The following is a 9,240-nucleotide window of genomic DNA, read 5'->3' on the forward strand; positions in this document are numbered from 1 at the left end:
TAAAGTCGATAGGGATGTTTGATCTTTGAGAGGTAGTAATTGATATGGTTGTTTTTTAACTAAATAATTATAACCTGATTAATGTTTTTTTTAATCTTTGCATATTTTGTTCAAAATGTTAATGCATGGGTTGATAGGTTGTTTTAATACAATTACGATCTAAAATAGATTGAGTAAATATCCAAGTACATGTACATTTTGGCACGGGCTGGATTGACCTATAATGATTTTTGTCCAACACTTAATAGAATTTTTTATGCACTTAGCGTAATTTATGTCCACATAAGTTAAAGGATATAATATCGATTTCACATAGATACATCGGTTTAGTTTGGACAACCGAGAAGTACAATAGGTGAATTGAATTATGGGTCTCGAAGATAAAGCTTTGAGTTAAAATTAAATGGTTGATTTATGTATTTAGTGTTATGTGCCGATTTGAATTAATAATAAAAGAGTTGAAGTATATTATTTTATATCCGCATGTTTTGATGTATTTTTGGTTTAATCCAATTTGTTATTCGGATAGAAATCATATAATTAATTTATATACTTTTTTACCTTTTTGTTGGGTCAATAAAATTGATAAGAAAAGACTGGAATCTTCTCAACCTCCTCAATAATAGCTAAGTATGGAACTTGAGTAAATTCAGGCACTTCGAGCAAAGTTTTCACTATCCCGAGCAAATTATATTATGCGAGTAAGGTTATCTTCTTGAAGTTTTTTAAGTGTCAAGCTTCGAGCAAGCTACACTTCGCCAAGCAAGGTTATTCTATCGAGTACAGTTTTCACACAAGCAAACACTTGATTGTCTGAGCATAAACCAAGTTTACAAGCAAGCTTGGTGGGTCGAGCAAAGATAAAATAAATGAGGATCTCAAGTTTGCCTGTGAGAAGTAAGTGGATTTATTCTAATTATTTCTCTAAGCAAAGTTCAATCTCGAGCAAGTTATAGTACCAGAGTATACTTTGTTTGCTCCAATAACCCTTAGTGAAGATTGAAGAGATCAAGAAGAACAAGTTAAACAGAAGACAGTTTCACGTTATAGTTTGTTTTGGAATTACCATTAATAAAAGTAAAAGCCAGTCTCCCACAAGATTGAGATATACTTGAGAGACCCGATTTTTACACATGGTCAACTGTATGTAGCTTGATCAAGAGTGAAGAGTAAATACGGTGTTAAAATGCTTATTTTAGACAACAAGGTACAGCTACAAACAAAACAACAAATATTTTTTATAAGAAACTTTTAATATTTTATAAACTTTATGTTTTTAAGTTTTCAGCTATGTTTGTAAGCATTGTACTATAAAACTTACTTTTTCGTAAATTTAAGTTTTTAATAGCTTTGTTTCCATATGAATATGAATTGCAATTATAAATTATATTGCCATCTCAAAAAGCATATTCAAAAATATGTTTTCCTTTCAAATTGTATATGTGTGTACTTCAAAATTTCTATATTTTCGCACGTGTCGTACACGGGTCAATAACCTAGTACCATAATAAATTTCTCTTTTCAATCACCATAATTACATAAACCATAGTAATTAAAAACCTAAAAAGCAATTAAAAACCTAAAAAGCAATAAATTTATGCTTATATTCCTTTTGTCTCTCATCATTTCATCCTACACACCAATAATTTATTTTTCATGTACTTCACTTGTGATTTTCCATATCACACATTTGTGTTTTTTTAATAATAATTGTATTTCTTAAACATATACATAGCATTAAGTTATCGCATAATAATGGCTTGACGTATAATATGTACGCGAATCATGCTCAAGCCCGTTTTATAAAACGCTCAAGCCAAAAACAAAAACATGCTCAAGCCCAAAACCAAAACAATAAAAAAACACTCAATCGAATTCTAAACCCTAATTACGCTCAAGGGTGAAATGGAAACACTCAAAGGTTAAGCTGACTATGCTCAAAGTCAAAATTGATCATTTGAAGATATCTAATTGATGATTAATTGGATCAATTTTAAAGTTTAATTGAGAAATTGCTAAAAGCAAACCACGCACTACATTCTGGCGTTTTTCTGTCAAGTTGCAGGACCTCGTTATCGACGTCGGTGATGGTGACAGAGGAGTGTTTGATGCCGACGATTGGTGGATCTGTGACGGTGGAGATGGCTTGACGAAGTGGTGGATCGGTGGTGGTAGAGGTGGAGATTGATGGGGGCATATATGTGATTTAGGTTTTTTTTAGATCAAATGGTTGTGGAAGTCACGTATAGTATCGTATGATAAGGAATACCGTGTTCTATCTTTTATCCATATACGTATAACTTACACTTGTGTTTTTACAGAGTTTTATATAAATCTCATGTATTTAAGTTAGGTTTTATGGATTATATCAAACTAGTTGATTTGTTTATAAATAGAAAGTATACACAATATACTCTTTGTTTTCGGATATTAAAATGGATATAGAAGATCAGTTGATTTCGTAATACGTGTTGTATTACTATTTAACAAATCAGGATGCAAGGAAATAACTCACGTACAGCTAAAAAAACGTACGTTGTAGAACTAAAACAACATACCTGAAAATGTATGAACTAAAAGACCTTTGTAATATTTCATATTTGATATAAAAAACACTATCTAGAATTTCATATGAACTAAACACCATACGTAGAAAATACAGATCCATCATTCAAAATTTTTGTTACATATATCTATAATATATATAAACGAAGGGTAAAGTTAAAATACAAGTGGAGACAAAAATAAGAAGTGTGAGAAGAATTTATGACCACACAAAAAATCCCTTAAAAATAAATTCAAAAAAAATAAAAATAAAAAAAATCATAACTCAAAATATAAATAAAAAAACAAAAATGTTTCCGCCATCATTTCCGTTCAAAATAAATTAAAAAAATGACGAAAAGCCACAATGGTGAGATCAAAGACACGATGACGAAAATGAACAAAATACAGAATTATAACTAAAAAAGACACAATAGATAGCAAAATATAACACAATGTTTAGTAATATAACACAATATAAATAAAAAAAACAATGTCAAGAAAAAAAAACACAATCAATGACGAAAATAGACACAAAACACAATTATAAACAAAAAGGCACAACGACTTTTTTCACTCACAATTGTTTTTATTTATGAGAACGAGATAGGCGGTGGAAACAATTTTGTGTTTTTACATTTTTCATTTTTTTTTTAAATTTTGAGTTATGATTTATTTATTTATTTTTTTTAAAAAATATGAGAGGTTTTTTTGTGTGGCTAGAAATCATTCTCATCATTTTCATTTTTATTCCCCTTTATTAGAATAACTTAACCCTATAAACGAAAGTTTAAAAGCTCTCTGGTTGCTCCCTACATTATCTCAAGCCACCATATTATATTATTTATAAATTGAGATTTCTCATGCATTTGACCCGAATTCACTGGTATGGGTCTCACCAAACCCATATATTTCTTAAACGAGTTATAACATCTCATTAAATAAAAAATTAATCTCACCAAATATACGATATGAAAATCCTATAAAGTAGGGATATACTAAAAATTAATATTTTCTTTAAAAAATATATATATTATTTATAATTAAAAAAACAATTTTGTAGTAAAAATAATAAACGAGTTATGGGTCTCATTAAACCCAAATAGTTTTTAAAGCGGGTTATAACATCTCATTTATTTGTGAAACCATTCCATCGTAAAAAACTAACAGGGGGGTGGTTCATTGTGATGGTATTTCCACCTAATGGTATGGTGACACCTCACCCCAACTATATCCATCACTAGTGATAGAATTAGTGGTGTGGTGGTGTGGTGGTGTGGTGTGATGGTTTCAATTTTTTTTATATAATAAATACTAAAACAAGGTTAAATTAAATAAAAAAATAAAACAAGATTAAATAAATGTTACAAAGATAAATAAATTAAAAAAATAGACAAAAAAAAACCAACGGCCCTGCCCAGCCCCACTTGTCGCATATCTCGCGTTTGCGTTGAAGTAGGATCGATCTAAAGGGTTCGTCAAAATGTTCGTGCGGTTGTAGGAGGAATTTTAAATCGGCGTTTTTTTTGTTTTCATTCAAATGGTTGATATATGTCTCGTCACGTTTTAATTTCGAATCAAGAGCTAACTTCTTTCGCTCCTTCGCCTCGGCCATTTCCGCCAACTTAGTCGACTTGTATTCGGCGAAGTCTTCGGCCACCGCTTCCTTTCCTAATCTTGACGATTCCCCACTTTTCTTGCGATGCGGCCGTGTGGGTGTGTCTTCGTCGGGATCGTCTCCGGGTTCCTTCGGCATGTTGCTTGAGTAGCCGTCGGTAGACGTTGTGTAGTTCCCGGACTCGGAAGTTTTTGATCTTTTTGAAGAAGATCCTTTCTTCCTTAGAGCCGTCGATCCATCCATGTCGACCACGGGAATCGGTTCCCACTTCGGGTGATGTCTCGCAACCTCCCACGTGTCCATGTGGGGAAAAGATTTATGTCGGAAAATCTTGAGATAATCGCGCAAGGCGTCCTTTACGATAGTCGTCTCGCTTGCGCCGCTCTGTGGATTTCGGGTCTACAAAACATTTAGAAAAATATATATATATATATCAAAATTGTAAAAATAAAGTAATAAATTAAAAAAAAATAAACTAATAAATTTTAAAAAATAGTTACCAATTGGACGTAGCAAGCATTAAATTTTGACATTTTTCAATTCAAATCTCCCCACTTGTAAGTCATTTGATCCATGTTTCGATCGGCTGACCCGGGAATTTTGCCGAAATGTTCAATAACACGTCTCGTTTTTGTTATTTTGCGTATTTTTTGGTTTCGGAGGCGTGTAAGTAAGCCTTGGTCAAGGCGACCTCCTCCGTGGACAACCAAGGCCTCTTCATTGGGGTGCCATCCTCCTCTACGGGTTCATCTTCAACCACATTGTCGTTTTCTTCACGAAAAACACGTGTAAATTGATGTATAACATCTTTATCGTCTAGGGGATCGACGGACATTTGAGACGATTGAGATTGGAACATTTGAAAAGCATTATTTGGATAATTTTGGGTAGAAAAAGGTGGAATAAAATGTTGGTTTTGATATGGTTGAAAAGATTGTGATTGGTTTTGGGACGGTTGAAAAGGTTGTGGATGATAAAGTTGTTGTTGGAATGGTTGGGTTGTGTCTGGTTCATCTTGTAACCGGAATCTCGTCGGCTCGCATAGATTTTGTCGAACCTTTGGTCGGGTTTGGGTTTTCTTTGAACCCGAGCCACGTTTCCTACAACCCTCAATTGGTGTGATGTTAGAATGTTGTTTGTAGTAGAAGATTTGAGTTGGATTTGAGTTAAATTTGAAGATGGATTTGAGTTATTTATATAGGTTCAATATATATTTTTTATTTTTATTCAACACCCAACGGTCAAAACCCTCTCCAACGGTAACATTTCTTGATTCTCACAACATGATGGCCATCACGGCCGGACCCCCATCACGCGTGATGGGGGGACCGACGGCGGTGTTCGTGGTGGTATAACTCGTGATGGGGTGGCCATCATGGACCACCCCGTCCCCCCTAAGTATATTAACTTATGTAAAATAAATAAAATTAAAATTCAAAAAGTATATAAATATTATAAACGAATAATGTAAAACTCCCGTAATACGGAAGAATAAAAACTTGTAAATAATATATTACACATCGATCCGGTACTTTATAGATCGTTTTGGGTATGTTTATGATTAAGTTCATTTTCTATGATCAGGCTCGATCTTGAGATAGTTTGGGTTTCTATTATTTCCCGGGAATATTTAATTGATTTGTCACCATTTGAACTTTTTGTTGATGTATATGTTTAATCCATAAGACCCCTCGCTATGGGGCTCCCTTGGGTTGGATGGCGGGCGTCGTTGGGTGCTGAACACCACCAAGGGGCTCCCTTGGTGGTGAGGCGCGGTGGTGCCCAGCCTTTCAACGGCCGGCGCCTTTGTTCAAAATCTGGTGCCCCCCTCCAACGGCTATTTCAACGGATATATATATATAAAAACTAATCATTTTCTATATAAATACAAACCATTTTATCAATTTTTACTCAAACAAATATTAAATTTCACTCAAATAAACTCTCAAATTTCACTATAAAAATCTCTCAACTCTCTACCATGGATCCTTTCTCAAATTTCACAAGATCGAGCTCAAACCCGAACCCGAACCCATGGGATCCGGCTCAAATCTTGTGGGCTAGTATGTTCGCAAACAACAATGACCCTACCAACCGTTTCTATGCCAACCAACATCTACCCGTAATGCCTCCAACCGTACAACTGTTTCCCAACGATATGTTGTAACGAATGCCAATGTCGTTTAGGCCTCCGCCACCCCAAACCCAAACACCCCAAACCCCAATACCCGAAACCCAAGTTTCTAAACCCAAGTAGACGAACCTCAAGTTCGTCGCAAACGAAACCATAAAAAGAAGGTTGATGGCGATCAAACAACTACCGAAAAGGCTGAAAGGAAAAAGTGGTAAGACGATGAGGAAGCGGTGTTGGCGCAAGCGTGGATCTGACTCATCCGAAGAATCAATCATAGGTGACGGTAAACGCAGCGCGGTATTTTGGGCATATTCCGTCTCCAACAAATGGGTCGAGGTCGCTACCGTGGGGATGACTCCGTCTCCAACAAATGGAAGGCAATGGTTTTAAAAATGAACGACTTCTCCAAAATTCACACTCGCCTTACGAACAACAGCGGAAGCGGCATGAACGACGCGACCTACTTGAGTCTTGCTTGAAGCAATACAAATGCCTTCATCATCACGACTTCGATATGTTTGAAATTTGGAGGAAATGCATGAGTTCGCCAAAGTCGCATTAGGTCTCGACATCTTCACCGCCGCAACCGTCCAAACGATAAAAAACAACGTCTATTTCGGCCAATCAATCGCCGTCTCAAGTCGGGTCGGATGCTCGTTCTCATTTTAACTTAAACGAGATTGATCCGGATTTTCTTTTTGATGAACCGGATGAGTTTCCACGTCCAGTAGGAAGAGACAAGGCCAAGGCGGTGGCTAGAGGTTGGGGATTCTCGTCTAGAACGACATCCTCGATGAGTTCCGATGTAAGCACGCGGTTTGACAACTTAGAGCTTGCACTTAAAGAGTTTTGCAAGGAGAAACAAACACTCAAAGAATGAATTCAAGATAATACATGAAGAAAGAAAGAAGGCAAAATCGGAGCGGCAACGAAAGAAGGATTTCAAGCTCCTTGCAAAGGATCTCTCGCATCTAGATCCGGCCACGCGGACGTTTTTGGAGAAAAAAAAACAAGGATAACAGCAAAATATGCAAACAAGGACGAGGACGCCGAATATTAGTTCTATTTTTTTGTTTTTCTATTTGTACGTTTTTTTATGTTTTTTAGTTTAATTTAGTTGGATTTTTATTATATTTAAGTTTAATAAATTTGTTGGTTTTTTAGTTTTATAAAAAAAATTAAAGAGGCTTCGAAGCCCCCTCACCATAGAGAGGCATTTTTGGGGTGGGGCTTCGAAGCTCCCAGTGCCCACGTGACGCTGATGTGGCACTTGGGAGGGCCTTTAAAGCCCCTCATTATAAGACCCATCGCTATGGGGCGCCCTTCGGGGTTTTTTTGGGCGCCGAACACCGGCGTGGGGCGCGGACGGGGGAGGGGCGACGAAGATCCGGTCATTGCAACGACCGGCGCGGTTGATGTAGTTTTGGTGTGCCCCCTTTCAGCATCTCTCTCTATCTCTCTCACACACATACATACATATGCATATATATACACATACATATATATATATAAGGGTCGGAGGTGGTCGGAGGTCGGAAGTGGTCGGAGTTCTTTGTTTTGGCATAGGAGGTGGTCGGAGGTGGACGGGGATTGAGATGGAGATGGTCGGAGGTGGTCGGAGGTCTTTGTTTTGACAGAGGATGGATGAGGTTGAGTTTGATATATGGGGTTTGGGTGTTTTGGCAGAGGATGAGGATGAGGTGGGAGGACTTTTTTGGTTTTGTGGGATTTGGGTGTTTGGTGTTTTGAGTATGACATATGGGTTTGTTGGTTTATTAAATTAAAAAAAAGAATATTAAGGGGCTTCGAAGCCCCCGCACCATAGAGGGGCATCTTTGGGGTGGAGCTTTGAAGCCCCCAGTGCCCACGTGGCACTGACGTGGCACTGGGGAGGGGCTTCGAAGGCCCTCACCATTGAGGATGGCCTAAAGGATAGCCTAAGTGATTTGTATGACCGTGAACTTCTTGTCTTCAAATGATGTACAGTCAAAACTATGGCGTGTTCCACGAGATGACCATGGACTGTACATCTACCTTTTATCTTTAAACCTTTCGTTGTTGTACTTGATGTTTACTGTATAATACATAATTTAAGTACATTATGAACACGTAGATATTTTAGAATAGTATTCAGTCTATATGTTTAAATTTTTCGCATAATGAAAGTAAAAATAAAAAATCTATAGATTACACTTTTTGAAAAATAACCTACATTAATATGGTCATCTAGATCATTTCTTAACATTAATCTAATGACATGAAAAGTCTATGTAAAATATAACAATTACATGTTGGGTATAATTACATAATGTAAAATGGCTCAAAACTCTTACCCTTTGATATCTTGCATGCGTGCATAGATATAGCGAGATGCACTAAAAACACAAATAAGTCATCCCTAACACAATCTCCATCAACTTAAATATCTTGAGGTAAAAAAGATTAGGACTACGGTTTCATTCTCCTCTTTAAAGATTACGATTTCCACAAGTCTTCATAATTTACTAATCATATTAATGTATTGAATAATTAAGATCAGGGTTTATATTTTGGACATGGTCTAATGATATAATCAACAATACACACTAACATTGTTATTTATTGTTATATTTCTTACACGAATATGGAGCAGACAAGCTCCACACGAACTAGGATCGTGTGATTTAGCTTTAAATTGGATTGAAAGGAGGAAATGAGACAAAGGAACAAAGTATTTGATAATGTTTTGTTGGGGCCACACAAGGGCATTGAAATTTAGAGGGAACAAAAACTTTTTTATCAAAAGCTATTGCTATCAAGACAATCGTATCTTGCAGGCCAAAGGAAATGAACCCATCATTAGTGATGCTACATCTATACACACACATAAACAAACATATATAATCAATTTAATCATGGGTCATAATAATGTATTTATCAACTCATATCATTGGTCATAATTTTA

Source organism: Bidens hawaiensis, unplaced genomic scaffold (assembly GCF_021521415.1).
Source record: "Bidens hawaiensis isolate Kalapana, Puna unplaced genomic scaffold, B.hawaiensis_p1.1 tig00020649_1, whole genome shotgun sequence".
Classification (NCBI taxonomy): Eukaryota; Viridiplantae; Streptophyta; class Magnoliopsida; order Asterales; family Asteraceae; genus Bidens; species Bidens hawaiensis.